The sequence below is a fragment of the Podarcis pityusensis genome (genome assembly GCF_964106645.2).
Source record: "Podarcis pityusensis genome assembly, chromosome: 11".
Taxonomy (NCBI): Eukaryota; Metazoa; Chordata; class Lepidosauria; order Squamata; family Lacertidae; genus Podarcis; species Podarcis pityusensis.
Window position 1 is genome coordinate 29,555,961 of NC_138036.1, and position 16,704 is coordinate 29,572,664.

Consider the following 16,704-nt stretch of genomic DNA (forward strand, 5'->3'; position numbering starts at 1 on the left):
GCAAGACCTCAAGGACCATCTCTCTCCATGTGAACCAACCTGGACCCTGAAATCATCACCTGAGGCCCTTCTTCGTGTGCCTCCTCTAGAGAGTGGCAACATGAGAACGGGCCTTTTCTGTGGTGGCTCCCCATTTGTGGAATGCTCTCCCCAGGGAGGCTCAGCCTTCCTTATGTATCTTTAAGCACCCGGCAAAAACATTCCTCTTCTCCCATGCCTTTGGCTAATTAAACAATCTATAGCCTTTTAAACTGGGGGGGGGGGGGGCGGCCAGGTATTGTTCTTATTTGTTATTATGGTATGTATTTTGGTGTTTTTATATTGTAAACTGCCCTGTGATCCTTGCGTGAAGGACCATATAGAAATGTAATAATAATAAATAAAAATTAATTAATCAATGTGCATTCAGGACAATTGATGTTTTTGATGCTATGGGGGCGTTGCTCTCTCTCACACATTCAAAATGATTTTTGACCCCAAAGCCCTAAGCACTAAGCATGGTCTTCCAGTTCATTGTATTTTATCAGTACTCGTTATCCTCACTATAATTATCTCCAAGAAGATCAAGCAAGCATTCCTTAAGCCAGAATTGCCTGCTCAGTCCAAAGAATCTTGTAAACAACCTAATTTTCCATTACATCATATATATTTTTGGTCAATCTAACTACTCTGTAATCAGTTGAGCTCCTAATTAAGAGGCCAGTTTAAACCAGAGCCGTTCCATGTTTTTCACCATAAAGTTACACTGGCTCATTTAGTGCAGCATTGTTTATCCCAGCTTTTCCCAACCTATGGTCCTCACTTGTTTCAAACTATACCTCCCATTCTTCCTAGCCAGCATGACCATGGTGGATCAAGGTGTTTTTGTTTTTTTTTAGTGTGTGGTTGTATGAAGAGGGAGGAGCAAAGACAGGAACGACAACAACGTCTCAGATTGCTTAGGAATCTGAGACTTCTCTCAGGGGAGGAGATGATGTAGGGAACTGTGGGAAGGTGGGGACCTTCAGCCCCCACAACTGCCTCCTAGGAGCAAGATCTACCAGGACAAGTTGCTGTGCTCATCAGACTTGGCCTCCTGAGTCAACCTTGTTTCCTTGAATAGTTAACTTGCTGACACCAGTGTGATATATTGCTCACCTGCTTGTGACACTGTCTGTCTCCAACCACTGAGGTCCAAAACATTTGGAGGGGAGCCAGGTGGAGAAGGATGGTCTATTCCGAACAGCAGCAACGTTCCCTTATCTTTTGCAACCCATGGGTATCATTCAACTAAATTTTTCTGAGAGCATAAACCCATTGACCTCAATGAACCTTAGTTGTGTTCTTTAATTTCAATGGCTCTGCTTTGAGTAAAACCTAGTTGGCCACTACCATAAGATCTTCTGAACTGGAAGGAGCAAGGATTAAACTTGAGGCCTCCTGCACGTGTTGCACCACCAAACTCTAGTCCTGCTGTTAATTACTATGAAATTAAATAACAATAATACTTTTGAATAAGCTTCCTTTCCTATTTCTACATAATTAGTTGTTGTGGCCAAGATATAATAAAGCCCAGCATTCCTTGATGTAAGCTTTCCAATTTCCTTTCAATTAATATGCAGAACTTCAAAGATTCCCTTTGAATGCAGATAGGTGTGTTATAGGCTTCCAGCACACTTCCTGCTTTCCTTAATACCTTTCAGAAGATGTCCTCGTTAGACTTAGGCCTGTTTATATGCTAATGATTCTTCCCCCCCAGGAGGTTGGCAGATGTCTCTTGCTTTCCTTGTGTGGTGAGTTAGCATATTTCCTTGAGACAAAAGAGGTAACATATTTTTCATACATTCCTGATTTAGATTCATTACCGGAGAGGACTATTCATTCTGACTCCTTCATGACAGCAACTGAAACAGTCTGCTGAAATCTGCCAGCACTGTTCATAATTCCATGCCCTATGTGTTGCTTGTGGGACTTCCAACAAGGAAGGTCTTGAAGAACCCTCATCTTCAAAAATGCCGCCCATGTTTCCTGGCTGTGGAAGAACGGAGGGTGGAAGAACTAAGATGGGACATTGACCCATCAGAAAAGGGAGTCGGAGACCACTCCCTTTTGGTCAGAGCCAAAAATGGGATGCAGAAGTAGTGTGAGAGGGGGTAGGAATGGGGTGAGTGACACGCTCACAGCAGCAGTGCCAGGGGAGAGATATGGGGGGGGGGGACAATGCGCCAGCAAGGTTGGCGTGGTGGCAGCTTTGGATTGGCAGTGGATGTGGGACCACTGCCCACCCCATGACAAATAGCCAATCAACACTGGTAGCAAACACAAAACAAACATCAGCATCATCCCCAATGGGACCCTGAAGGTACAAAAGTGTAGTTTGCTTGGTAGATAGCTGTCAGTTTGCATTTCTTAGTACAGAAACTATTGATCTAATGTGTAGATATCTTTCCTATTCTAATTCATTCAAGGGGTTTCTGGAAGTTTCTGGAAGCTTCTCTGTGTGAAAGACGCTTCATGATTGTTTGGGTTATACCTTCAGAGAAGCTGTGTACAGCTGGCTTGAACTGGCTCTCTTATCTCTTTCTGCAAGGTCATGCTTACTATAAATACAGTGGTACCTCAGGTTACATACGCTTCAGGTTACACACTCCACTAACCCAGAAATAGTGCTTCAGGTTAAGAACTTTGCTTCAGGATGAGAACAGAAATCGTGCTCCGGCAGCGCGGCGGCAGCAGGAGGCCCCATTAGCTAAAGTGGTGCTTCAGGTTAAGAACAGTTTCAGGTTAAGTATGGACCTCCAGAACGAATTAAGTACTTAACCTGAGGTACCACTGTATAGGCCGGAAGGAGCCTGGGTTTTAATTTCTCTTTCTGTCTCTTTGTCTGGTGTGGTGTTTTGTACATAGTATGCTTAGTGTTAAGCTTTAGTTTTGTTATATGTTTGTAAGTTTTATTGTAAGTGCTGCAACTGGATTTTTATGGACTATGCCAATCCTGAATGTGCTGCATTTGTGACCATTCTGCTCATTTGCCTTCAGTAGCAAGTAAAGCTCTCCTGGATGAAGTACAATTGCCTCTGGTCTATTTTTGGGGAACTCTGCTACGTGTTTAAGTTTTTCCTCCTCCGGTGCTGGCGCGACCATAGCGATCCTGAGTTTAAAAGTGTTGAACACAACTAATTGATCTAGTCAGCCCTGCAAGGGACACATTCTTGTTCCCTGGCTCAGGAACATTAGGGACACAGATTTATTTATTGAGGAATCTCTATGCGTCTGTTGCACATTCCTTATCTTCAGCTCTTTCTCTCTCCTGGGAAGTGCCAACGCTGGGAGAGTGCGATTGCATCCAAGGCAGCCACAGCTGCATGAATGTGCTCAACTTTGACTTGTTCAGCCTCTTTTCACTTTCAGGGGCATTTCTGCATGATCCAGTACACATGCAAACATCTTCCGCCTGCTTCTCTTGTACTAAACATTCAAGTGCAAGGATGATTAACCACACATTTTGGAAGAAAGAGAACCTGTCTTTCTTGGGTGGCATTGACCCACTGAATGATAGGCTTTGGGCAAATGCTGCTGGAGCCAGGCTTATTCCTTTTCTCTTTGCAATGACAACGTCCTTCCATTGACTATTTTTATGCAAGAACTGCTGAATGCTTTCTCATCCCAGGACTCGGTGCCTTGCTACTGTTGCCATCAGCCGAAAGAACGTGTACTGGCAAAGGCTCCTGATGAGTCCAGATGAGCTCTTGTTGATGAATGCGGCATTGTTGGCTTTAAATACCTTTTTAGCCATTTTCTGAAAGAGAAGATAAACTCGAGATGTTAATTGTTTCGAACTGAAGCTATTTGGGAGGGGTTTTCTGGCTCGGCAACGTTGGCTGTTTTTCAATATCTTGACAGGCACCGAGTGAAAAGCTTTGGAGCTTATTAATTTTCTTGGGGATGGAACTGCGGGCAGAACAAAGAACCCCCAGTAATTTCATTTGCAGCCAGTGAAAGGCTTGTTAAATGTTGGGGATGCCTATAGTTGCATCGCCTTCCATTATGGATGCTTCAGCTGAGATTCCTGAATTGGACTAGATGATCCTCAGACTTCTTTCCAACTCTACAATTCTATGATTCTACCTGTCCCCTAAGGCCTCTGCCCCTACTCTCCCTTGATCTCTGTTCAGTCCTCTTCATTTATTTATATCCTGCCTTTTATCCAAGAAGTTCAATTTGGCATATGTTGTGTTTCTCCATTTTGTCTTTGCAAACACCCGGCAAGGTAAGTCAAGCTAAAAGATGGCTGGGGATAGGAGCCTAGATTTCTCCAGTGCTAGTCTGACACTCTAACCACTACATCACACAAGCCCTTTCTCTGAGCTTCCCAGGGGTCCTGCTATAGCTTTCTTTTACATGGGTTTAGCTTCCTCTACACCTGCTTCATACTTCACCTATTTACTCTATATCCCCTTCCTTATTCCCTTCTTGCTATATGTGTGCCAAACCTTCACCCCATGGGCTAATCTTGGACCAAAGGAGGTCAAATTAGGCCCAGGATGCCATTCAAAAAGCCAAAACCACACCCTACACCCACCTGCCAGTCAGCTGATCTCACTCCAGCGGGGGAGGCTGACATCAGCTGGTGGGAAGGTTGATTCTGCATTGGCTGCATGCACCAGTTCCCCTGCTGGGAAATGGTGTACGCAGCCAAAGCAGCAGGATTTAACCACTGCTCATTAGTCGATGTGTGGCGGGGTTAAATCCTGCTCAGTTTGGCTGCGCAGACCTGTTTCCCTGTTGAAAACAGACACGCACAGCCAAAGCTCAATGTGAAGCTGTTTGAAAGCCCTTTTGCAAACAACCTCGTGCTACTCTTCAAACCTCCACATTTCAAAAGGGCCTTCAGACAGCTTTATGCTGCCCTTTGAAGACCCAGCAGTCGGGGCTTCAAAGCACAACATCACCTTACATCACAATGATGTCAGGTGATCGAGAGGTGGGTAACCCTGAACGCCTGTCAAATTTGGCCTTGTGGGGTGGGAAGATAAGGATCTGGCCTGATGGAAAAGATTTCCTGCCTTTGCCATAGACTACATGCCTCTAGCATCTTCCTTCTCTCCCACAGTCTTCTTATTCAGCTATAGCCCAAACCTAGTGCAGTATAACATCATTTTATCTCATAGGAAATCAGGGTGGGTTGCGAGAGAGAGGACTTCTCTGCCACTTTATCTGAACAAGGCAGCCAAGCCTGAATCTCAAGCCAGACTTGTGGTTCTTCCCACTATATTTTCTGAGCACAATTTGGTAAAAAGACAGGACACATATTTAACAACTGCAATAAGAAACAAATTGGCATTTGGGTGGTTTTCTCTGAGGTGAAATATTGAAGCTTCCCTCTCCCTTCTCAGCTTTTCAAAAGTACCTGTTCTGCCTAGACAGAGTAAGCTATGGAGGAGGAAGAGGTGATCCAACACATGTGTAGACAACATACAGAGAAATGCAAGTCCTCATTGGCTTGCCTGAGCCGCCAAGGCAAAAAGTAGGTCACAACAAAATGGAGGGGGAGGATTAGGGTGAGCACCAGGGTTTGACACACCTTTCAGACCCAATGCCAGAAGGAGAAAGGCAGAGGCACTTGGAGCAGCCAACACTAAATCAGGAACAGGCAGGAAAGCAGGAGATCATGCGTCAGGTGCCTGAAGCCAAATCCAAAGGATATGTCAAAAGGATGAGGAGCCAAAACAAAGATTATCGGGGAGATCTAGCCTTTGAAAGGACTGGCGTCTGAACCAGCCAGAGTCTAGAAAGCAGAAGGTATGAGGGTTGGTGAAGGCACAGACTCTTCACGTGGTGGGGATGTGCCCACACAAGAGAAGAAGGAGAAATGCCAGGGTTTTTTGAGGGTGGCATGGAACCTTCATGCTCTGAGCATACCTATGGCTTAATGTGCCAGCCTTTTGAACTCACTCCTGTCCTAACAGCAGGAGTGTCTTCTCATTGAATGCACACGAAGCACCAATATCTACCATGTTGGGGTGGAAAGCAGCAGCAGCAACATTTTAAAGAACAATTTGAATGAAGTCAGACCAGCACATCTATTCGGACTGTTTATCTGATGCATAATAAACCTTGCTTGAACGTAATTCCTGATGTGCTGCACTAAACATTTTTTCAATGGCACTGCTGGTGTTATGCCCTCCTGCACTCCAGCCACAAATTCCTAAGCATTTTGTGTCCTCTTAAAAACTTACAGAATCCACTGCCCATGAAGGAGGAGTGCCCAGAATTGTAACTCACACAGAGACAGAGGGATGGACGGGAACCAGTGTGGCATAATGGCTAGAGTGTTGGTCTAGGGTTGGGAGATCTGGGTTCAAATACTCACTCCTTTTGTTCACTCGCTATGTTTATCCCAACCTACCTTACAGGGCTGTTGTGAAGATATAAAGTAGGCAGGCGCCGGGTGGGGGAAGTGAGGAGATTTCACCCCTCCCATTCCAAGAATCTGCTGATGTTCTCTGCTGATTCTCCAGAGAGGAGGGGGCGGTTTCTGCTCACTACTTATTCCGCTCCAGCCTCACATCAAAGAGAGAGACTGAGTGTTAGAGAGAGAGAGTGTTATCTCTGTATAGATAAGGTTGCTGCTAAGAGCAGCTGCAGACACTCAGTGCAGTTCAGCTTCTCCATTTAGCTCTGTATATAGTTTGTATGATAGTTGTCGATAGAATAAAAATAGTTTACAGAGTCTACAGAGCTGTTCTCCGAGTCGTTTATGCTCTGCTGTACTCTGCTGTGCAACTACTGTCTTCGGAGTGAATCTGGTGCTCACAACTCTGAGTTGTGAGTCCACAGCACTTTGACCTGTTCCTGTGCAGAAGGTGGTCTCTGGAAGTGCTACCCCAGCTCGCCTGGCCCAGTCGGGGCTGAAGTGGATGAGTCCAGTCGGTGGCACTGGCTCAAGGGCGATGCTGACAGGAAGGACCTGGTGCACTGTCCTTGGCTCATTGAAAGAGAAGCAGGGCACTGTATAAATGTAACAAATAAACAAATAACAGTTTTTGCAGTGCACTCTTATGCATTCTTCTTTCTCCTGTGCCACCCACTAAGATAAGCTCCTTTTTTCTACTCTTGCCTGGTTTCTTTGCAGCAGGTCCTACCACTTTCTCTCTCCTTGCTCTCTGGCTTTCTTCCTGTTGTCTACTCCACCCACCACATCTTCACACCTTGGGAGGACAGAGAGGCAGTGCATCATCATCATCATCAAAGTTCATCAATACCAGGCATAGGCAAACTCCGGCCCTCCAGGTGTTTGGGACTACAATTCCCATCATCCCTAGCTAACAGGACCAGTGGTCAGGGATGATGGGAATTGTAGTCCCAAACATCTGGAGGGCTGGAGTTTGCCTATGCCTGATCAATACCCTCTCTCTATTCCTTCTCTCTCTCTCTCTCTCTCTCTCTCTCACACACACACACACACACACACACACACACACACACAGAGGAGGGAGGGAGGGAGGGAATGAAATGGAAGCAGGTACAGGCTGTCCTTCAGTGTGGCCTGGTCACTGCCACTTGGGAGAGCCCAGAGTGGGAGGCACAACACTTTTGGAGAGCTGGGAGGCAGACCAGACCCCCTAAGTCTCCACCTCACAGTTGACAGACAGGCAAGTTCTGGTCTTGTTTTTTGAAAGAGTTGCAGATGGTTGCAGCTGGTGCGCTGCCATTTGGAGGTGACCAAAGGGTGGTGGGGACCAGGACATGTGTCCTGTTTTCCAGTCCCATTGGTTCTACTGCTGCAGGTGGGTGGAGGGGCGGAAGGATAAGTCATCTCATGCAACACTGGCTATCGCCTTAAACCCCTTGCAGAGTTTTGTGTGTGCTCTTTTCTGCTGTTCTAGAAACAAGCTAAAGCATTAACAGTGCCTCGCATGAAACCCATTTTAATTCCAAACCTCGCTGAGTTTGCCATGCCTGTAAAGGGAATAATAGAATTAATTTGCTTGGAGTGGGGCAGCTGCAGTGCAAACTGCACCCCTCCATGCCAGTGGAGAGAACAGCATTCAACGGCAACTCATGCCTTCAGGGAAGCCAAACAACATTTGCACAACAATTATCTATAGGAGGCCTGCGATAGGGCAGCTTCAAATTGCTGTCAGTGCCCCATTACATTCCAGCTGGTGTATATCGCCTTGGGAATATCCTGAATAAGGTTGTCACAATACTGTCTGGAAATTTTTTGATGTCCCTGTATATTAGTTTGTAAAGAAAAGGAAGCCTGCAAGGGATTCAAACTTGGTTATTATCGACCCTCCCCAAGTTATTGGAAGCAATATGTGAAGCTGAGCAAAACCCTCCAGAGGTGGCATTGGTTGGCAAGGTTGAGATTCTCAATGCAGTATCTTAACTTGAGAGATTAAACTCACTGAAACCAATGGGACTTGCCACTGAATGTATATGGTTAGGATCAGGTTGCAATTCTTCGCTGGCCATTCAGCAGAGCACTAAGTAACAACAGGAATTGAGTTGTATTATAATGCCCACTTCTAGTTCCTCTTCATTTGGCATCTGGGAAAAGCTGCATGTGGTTTTCTGGAAGTTTACAACTGGCCACACAGAAATGGTGAACATGCTACACTAATTTGCTTTTTAGTGTGATTCTTTGCTCCCCCCCCCCCAGCTGCACACAATTACTTCCATGCACTCACAATGACCCATCTTGTTAGGTATTACCAGCAGCAATGCGCAGACGTGAAGTTGTGGTGTGTCTCTCACTAGATAACTTTCAAATCCAAACATTCCAAAGCAGCTGAAACCATCCCTGAAACAAATATGTGGGGGCATAATATTTGGGCTTCCGTGCTGGTTTCATTACCATAAGATTTGTGTTTGTAAATGGGTACAGAAACCCCCCAGTAGGGTTGTGTTGACCTCCGTAGATAAACAGTGATGACTGTAAACTGTGGGGAAATGTTTGTTGTGAACAATGCTTTGTAACCTTCCTTCACCCTACGCGGACACATTCAGTAAAAGAGCAATTAAAAAGACCTGTCAAATGGAAACATCTTCAAATTTGCTTGATTGCTTAAAGTAAATGCTTTGGAAATACAGTTATGTATCTTCTTGCTGCTGGCTGAATTCTATGTGCATTCACATTAATTTCCTTCCCGATCTTAATACCAAACCCATTGGCACTTCTCGCTAGCTGAGCTGGAAACTCAACGTTCCTCTAATAGATGTTCATTGAAGAGGACTCTAATTTATGCTCACTAGCACTGTCTGAAATGGTTTCTGAAATGGAAAATGGCTCCCTTTCAGTCACCTCCCATTCTCAAAAGTGTTCACACTCCAAGGCCACAAATTATTCTCTTATTAGCTGGAAGAACCTAATTTACAAGAATGAATTCTAGAACGCAGAGAAGGGGAGAATGGTGTCCTCCAGATGTTTTGGACTATAACATCTCTTATACTGTCACTTGCCAATAGCATCTCGTTGTCATGGACTGGTTGAACCCAGAAGAATGGTGGGAGGTACCAGCTGGGGAATCCTCAAGGGAAGAAGGCTCAGAGCCCAGGGATTGGTGGTCAGAGGGAGAAGCCTGGGAGGAGGGTGTGGGAAGCTGAAGAGGTAACAGATTTTAGTGAGTAGGGAGAGTTTGTGGCAGAGAGAAGTCCAGAATCAGAAGCTGAAGCAGAAGAGGAGAGAGGCCAAGAGGCCAAGAGGCAGAGATGAGTCAGGCTGGTGAAGAACCCAGAGGGACTCCTGCTGCTGCTACAGCAAGCTCCCCTTCTCTCTAGTCTCCCCCAGAAGAAGTGTGAAGAGAGAGGAGCACAGACAGCTGCATTAATGAAGTCTCAGATTGCTTGGGAAGTACAGTGGACCTTCTGGATACGAACTTAATTCGGTTTGGGGGTCCACCCACAACCTGAAAAGTCTGTATCCGGAGATGCCGCTTCTGCGCACATGTGCGGTGCGATAGAGTGCTTCTGCGCATGCGGTGAAACCCGGAAGTATACACTTCTGGGTTTGCCATGTTCGCAACCCAAAGTTTACATATCCGGAGGGATACGTAAGTAGCGGTACGACCAGGGGAGGAGAAAAAGATTAAGGCTGCTGTGGGAAGGTGGGGACCTTCAGCCTCCACAACAATAAGGGCAAAACCTACTGAGAAGAGTTGCTGTGGCCATTAGGCCTGGCACTCTTGAGCTGACCTTGCTTCCGTCCAATAAAGAGTTCATTTCACTTACTCCATGTGATTTATTCCTGACATCCACTGCTGACACATATCCCCCCTAGTTGCCTCCAGCATGTTTTCAACAAGGGATCCCAAGTAGTGAGAACTCCAATTCAGGCTATGATTGCCATTTATGCAGGTCAAAAGGAGGCACATATCTGTATACAATGGGCACAAGTTAATTCATGTGGATAGTTTCAGATTTCAAAATAATTTCCATAATTTAAATAGAAATATAATAAAGGTAAAGGTAAAGGGACCCCTGACCATTAGGTCCAGTCGTGGCCGACTTTACACCTAAATGGGTAAAGACCCTGTGTTGGCTGCCTGGTGCTAACTGTTGATGGGCAAGGTCCCTGCTGCTCTCCCCCCTTAAAGGTAAAGGGACCCCTGACCGATAGGTCAAGTCATGACCGACTCTGGGGTTGCGGCGCTCATCTCGCTTTATTGGCTGAGGGAGCCGGCGTACAGCTTCCGGGTCATGTGGCCAGCATGACTAAGCCACTTCTGGCGAACCAGAGCAGCACACAGAAACGCCGTTTACCTTCCCGCCGGAGCGGTACCTATTTATCTACTTGCACTTTGACGTGCTTTTGAACTGCTAGGTTGGCAGGAGCAGGGACAGAGTAACGGCAGCTCACCCTGTCGCGGGGATTCGAACTGCCGACCTTCTGATCGGCAAGTCCTAGGCTCTGTGGTTTAACCCACAGCGCCACCCGCGTCCCTTGGCTCTCCCCTCTTAGGGTGCTTTATTTTTCAAATGGACTTGAACCAATTGGACTGTTCCCCTATGAAGCTGGGCACAATGCCACTCTGGCTACATGCGGTAGATGGCAATCCTTCAGGCCCCCTTGGCCCAGTCAGTTTAGATTCACATTTCAGGATTGAAGGATGCTCATTAGGATAAAGGACAAACATGCATTCTTACCTAGGATGGCAGGAGAGGACTTGGCTGGAGCTATCAGAAGTCTGAATGGGGAGGCAACATGGACGAGGAGTGCAGGAGAGAAGAAGCATATGGTAAATTAGGCGATTCAAAGCTGAACTTCTGCAGAAGTCAATACTTCCGGCAAAGGGCCTCCGAGTATGAACATAAAAGCATAGTTCTATCTCCAAATTGGCCATCGGCAACCTCTGCGGAAAGGAGTCAGGAAGGGGGCTGAGGTGGGGAGCTGTGTGACCCTTTCCCTCACACAGTTCATTGATTTCTTTGCTTTATAATTCAGGGCTTTCCATTGCCCTTTGACACCAAATTAAATTTTAATTCAGATGGAGATGGAAGCATCTCCCCCTTGCAGGTTCACTGCTGAAGCATCAATAAGATCTTCTGGGAGTTAATTACACAGTAATTCTTTTGCTGCTCAACACAGCTCATTAAATCCCTTCTCTGCCCCTCCCCTGTTAAGCTCTCCCCCCACCCCAAATGACTGAACTGCTTGCAGACAATAATAGGAGCAGCTTTCCTGCTCCTGTTCGAACCCTTATATCTTCTTCCTCTTCTCTCCCCCACCCCTGCCCCTGCTAAATAGTATTCAGACCTTCCTTTTCTGCTGATAGCAGATTTGATTTGCATTCTGCCAGAGGGTGGGGAAATGCTATCAGCCTCACCAAGGAGGACAGTAAAACAAACTGGCCAATTAGTCATGTACTGCCAGTCCTGGATTCCTTTTGACAGAGCTATTAACATGCGTAAATAGAAAATCCACATCAGACTTTGTACTTTTAAAAGGCAAAATTAACATCCCATTAGTACTCAGGGCGAGTAAGAACAAGGAGATCAATGGCAGCTGTGTAATTCATCATGGTAATTAAATGGATTTAAGTACTGTACTAATCTGAGGACAACTGAGGAATTGGTTTGATATCAGGAGGAAATAAAGGAGGGCAAGGAAACAGCCTTCATCCCTCTCCAGACAGAAGAGACAGCATTACATGAGTGGGATCTGTTTGTCCACCAAAACTTATTTAACACCCCATTGTCAATCTCTTCCAGTCTGGTGTAGCAGAGGAGGAGACACCACAGTTCTTGTGCCATGAGAGGACTACCAGTGTGATTTAAAAAAAAAAATTGAGAGAGCCAGTGTGAGGACTTGTGCTATTTTGCAGCAATGGCCAACTCTGCTATTAAAAACCCTGCTTGGTGGCCATTGGGGGCCACCCAGTTCAGCACTCTGTTCATGTAGTGGCCAAACACATGCCTATCTATGGAAGCAGAACCTGAGCACAGCAGTGCTCTCCACACCTGCAGTTCCCACAAATGATATTCAGAGACTTACGTCTTCCAACAACAGAATAGAACAAGAGTGGGACACTTAGCCTCTGGAGGTGGATGTTTTGGAACTGTCCTGTCCTCCCTGGGCACCAGAGTAAGCCAGGGACTTGCCAGCAGCCACACCCATGGGACAGTAACCAGAGCATGATCTGGTCCAAGCAAGCAAGGGCCAAACAAGAGTCAGTCAGCCAATCCTCTTGGACAGAGTTAGTTCACACAGACTGTTCCAATCAGCCTCTTCTCAGCCTCCTCCCGGGATCCTGACACTTCACCCCCAAATGGGGCCTGACCCAGGACTTAACCTCCTACTTCTCCTTTGATGAGGAGTCCCCAAGCTGAGGCGTGACAGGAACGAGCAACAGTCCCCCAACCTGAGCCCATAAGCTAGCCTGCTGCTGAAGATACCCTGTTATTTTCCATACTCTGCCGTGACACATTTCCAGAGATGAGTAGTATGTGCTTTCCATTCCAACTGAGAGAATAAATAGCACATTAGCAGTCTCCTTTCTCCATTTGACCGGGAGAACATCAAATGTTTCAGAAGCTTATTGTAGAAAATGAAACTAGGCATCTGTGGCTATCCTTGAGAGAAAGCGTGTTCTGGCTTGCTCGGTTTCTATACGGCTAAGGGATCCGAGGCCAGATTCACACCATATGTTTAAAGCCCTATGATGCCACTTTAAACAGCCATTGATTCTCCCAAAGAACCCTGGGAGCTATAGTTTGTTAAGGGTGCTAAGAGTTGCTGTGTGACCCCTATATTCTACCAGAGCGACAATTCCCAGAGTGGTTTAAAAATCAATCCCTCTTCACAGGGAACTCTGGGGGTGGGAGCTCAGTGAGAGGAACAGGGGTCTCCTAACAAGTCTCAGCACCTTAAACAAACTACAGCTCCCGGGGTTCTTTGAGGGAAGCCATGACTGTTTAAACTGGTATCAAAGAGTTTTAAATGTATGGTATGGATATGGCCCAAACTGACCAAGAATATATGAGATCAGCTGCAAACTTCGATAGTAATCCTTCTATCAAATGCTGGGTGTGTTCAGTATCCAGTCCACACCACCTATCTTTCTTTTTCTTTCTTTTTAAAAACCTTGCTAAGCTCCTGGACTCCGTGACATCTTAAAGCCAGTCAGGAGACCCCTGGAGCTGCTACTAGATCATGTGCTTTGGTTCACATACCCTTGAGAGGCGGGGAGACAGAAAGAAACCTTAGCTCCACACTGGCAATAGCTTGCGACATGTAATGCATTTTATTTCATGTAGAATTAAACCTAATTGGAAACGGCATGTCTGGGAGGCGAGCATGTGGAGAGTGGCGGCACTCAAGGGAATAGGGTTAGACAAAACAGATTTGTTCTGAGGTTTCTTCTCTTTGGCAGGCTAAGAGTGTAGCTAACTAAGCGGCTTCCTGTGGCATCAGGTACAGCCCAGAGGGACCGCGCTAGACGATTACATAGCGGCAGCGAGAGAGATAAAACGAGGCCTGATCGTCTTGCAGTCCTCATCTCCCAATACCAAAATTCATGGAATCATCTGTGCTTGGGGCTTAATTTCAGTCGTCTTGTTTATTACATTTTTATCCCAATCTTCCTCCAAGGACCTTAACTCTCCCCCCCCCCTCCATTTTATTTCCCCAATACGTGAGATGGATTGCGCAGGCCCAAGGTCACTCAAGAGCTTAATGGCTGGAGGTGGATGAAACCAAGGACTCCTCAATGCTTGTTCTAACTGCTATACCACCCAGTCCCAATTGCTCTGGAATGCATGAAGCAGCAACCACAGTGTGTGTGTTTCTGGGAATACACAGAAGGTCTTTTCCATATTAGAGAGGCACTGCAACATCTGTTGTTTTTTCAGTATGCCATGCTCACCGCCTTAAATTGTGTTCTAGATGTAGCACAGATTGTGTTGATCTGTAGTTGCTACAGATCTTGTGTGGATGGTAGGTAAAGCACCCCTGGACAGTTAAGTCCAGTCAAAAGTGACTATGGGTATGGTGCTCATCTTGCTTTTCAGGCCGAGGGAGCCGGTGTTTGTCCACAGACAGCTTTCCGGGTCATGTGGCCAGCATGACTAAACTGCTTCTGGCGCAACGGAACACTGTGATGGAAACCTGAGCGCACGGAAACGCCGTTTACCTTACCGCTGGAGTGGTACCTATTTATCTACTTGCACTGATGTGCTTTTGAACTGCTAGGTTGGCAGAAACCGGGACAGAGCAACAGGAGTTCACCCTGTCACTCAGATTCGAACCGCGAACCTTCTGAATGGCAAGTCCAAGAGGCTCAGTGGTTTAGACCACAGTGCTACCCTTGTTCCCTGGATGGTACTGACTAGGACTGGGCAATATCCGCTATTCAACATCATGATGTATCACTAGCCAAACATCACTCCCTTGGCAGGAATGGTGGTGGTTTCACCCCGGTGCCTCATGGGGCTGGGCCTTATGGAGCTAGTTTGTTCCTTGGCACGCTGGGTGCTGGCAGCAGATGGAGGCCTGGCACTACAAGGGAAAAACGAGCTCAATGGGCCAAGGCGCCTTGAAGCTTATTGCTCCCTCGGTTTGAGGACCAGAGCGCAATGGTGCCTTCACCTGGTGGTATATTGCAGGTGAAACTGAAGCCACTTCTCAGGAGCGGCAGCTGTTTCATCCCCGATATACTGCCAGGTGAAGGCACCATCGTGCTCTGGCGCTCAAATCAGTCCTGGGTGGATGTATCAATACATCGCCTAGGCCTACTAAGGATCTGCAATTGCAGGATAGGGTGGCTGTGAAAAGTAAGTGTGGTGTAGTGGTTGGAGTCTTGGAATGGGACCTGGGAGATCAGGGTTCAAACCCCTGTTCGGGCATGAAGATCACTGGGTGAGCTTGGACCAGTTTCTCAGTCTAACCTACCTCACTGGGGTAAAATGGAGAGGAAGAGAAACATGTATGCCATCTTGAACTTGGAGGAAAGGTGGGATATAAATGTGATAGAAAGAAAGATAATGTTTTATGTTGAAAAAGACTTATTTTTAGTTTTAATATACATATAAGTAGCAGTTTTTTGGCAGTGTACCCAGAAAATCCTGCTGGCATCCCATAGCTCAGAGTAAACCTTGGCAACAAGGGCTAGAGTTTGTCAACTTAATTCAACTTAAATTGACATCTGTACATATACCTGTAAATGTATGTCATCTGGGACGGTGCCTCATGTCTTTTAAACATCTAGCAACATCCCTGCAGAACAGACAAAAGATAGAACTTCTTCACACAATCCATGGATTAATTTATGGAATTCATTGGCACCGACACAAGATATGGTGATGGCTTTTAGGCTTAGCTGTCTTTAAAAATGGATCAGATGAAATAATGAAAGATGGGTGTGTGACAGAAATTGGCTACATTTATAACATCTGTCAGTTAAACCAGACAGAGTTAATATTTTTAAGGGCTAGGGAGGCGGAGGGGTGATGGAGGAGAATCACATTCTCCAGCTGCCTGTGTACTTGAATGTGTGTTCATGTCATTCCCTTTGTGTATCAAAGTGTGTTACCCAGAAGCAGAAACCTCCAAATGCCCTTCTCCTCTTGCTGGCTTTTTGCTCAGTCTTTTGTCGGTGGGCCTGGTTCATGCAGGTACTCAGCTGTGAAATGACTGGAGAAAGGAGTTCACAGTAGTTTGTACTTCAAGAACCCAGTAGACCTGGTGACAAATGAGAGATGAAAGGTGGCAGCTGAAAATTTTGCTAAATGCTGGTCTCCCACCAACATCTGACTCTTCTGACTACACAGAACCTGAAGTACAGGTAGGAAGAAGTTAATGTCAAAAGCTAATACTATACTCACCTGCCCTTTGCCAACACGGAGTGGGAAAAAGGACAGCAGCTTTCACTAAGTGGACCAAGCAAACTCTGCAGTTGATGCCAGAAGCATTGATGAGTTCCTGCCAATTCCACTGGTCTAGGCAGCACATTCAAAGCAGTTACATACTTTAGATTCTTTGGAAGGACAGCCACTGAACTGGCCCACTTTATCTGCCGTTTGTCTTTGTCTTTTGTTGAAATGTTCACTCCACATACTGCCGGGGAATGTGCTCCTAGCAGCTGCTTGTGTACCTCTAAAACAATAAATGAAACAATTGCTGCAATTGCTGGATCCTCCTCAAATGTATCATAGTATGCAGGTTATGGGTAACATACCTTATGGAGGGGTGGGGTGGGCAATCTGTCCCTCCCCATATTGCTA

General features: G+C 46.2%; 1 long non-coding RNA gene across 1 annotated transcript; it reads right to left on the reverse strand.

Annotated features, from left to right (window-relative positions):
- Positions 1-7,077: 7,077 nt before the first annotated feature.
- Positions 7,078-16,425, reverse strand: LOC308458498. Its single transcript, XR_013977486.1, has 4 exons — positions 16,306-16,425; positions 15,639-15,697; positions 11,131-11,171; positions 7,078-7,190 (listed from the first exon to the last, which is right to left on the reverse strand). It is a non-coding gene; the product is annotated as an uncharacterized lncRNA (long non-coding RNA).
- Between the last annotated feature and the right edge of the window lie 279 nt (positions 16,426-16,704).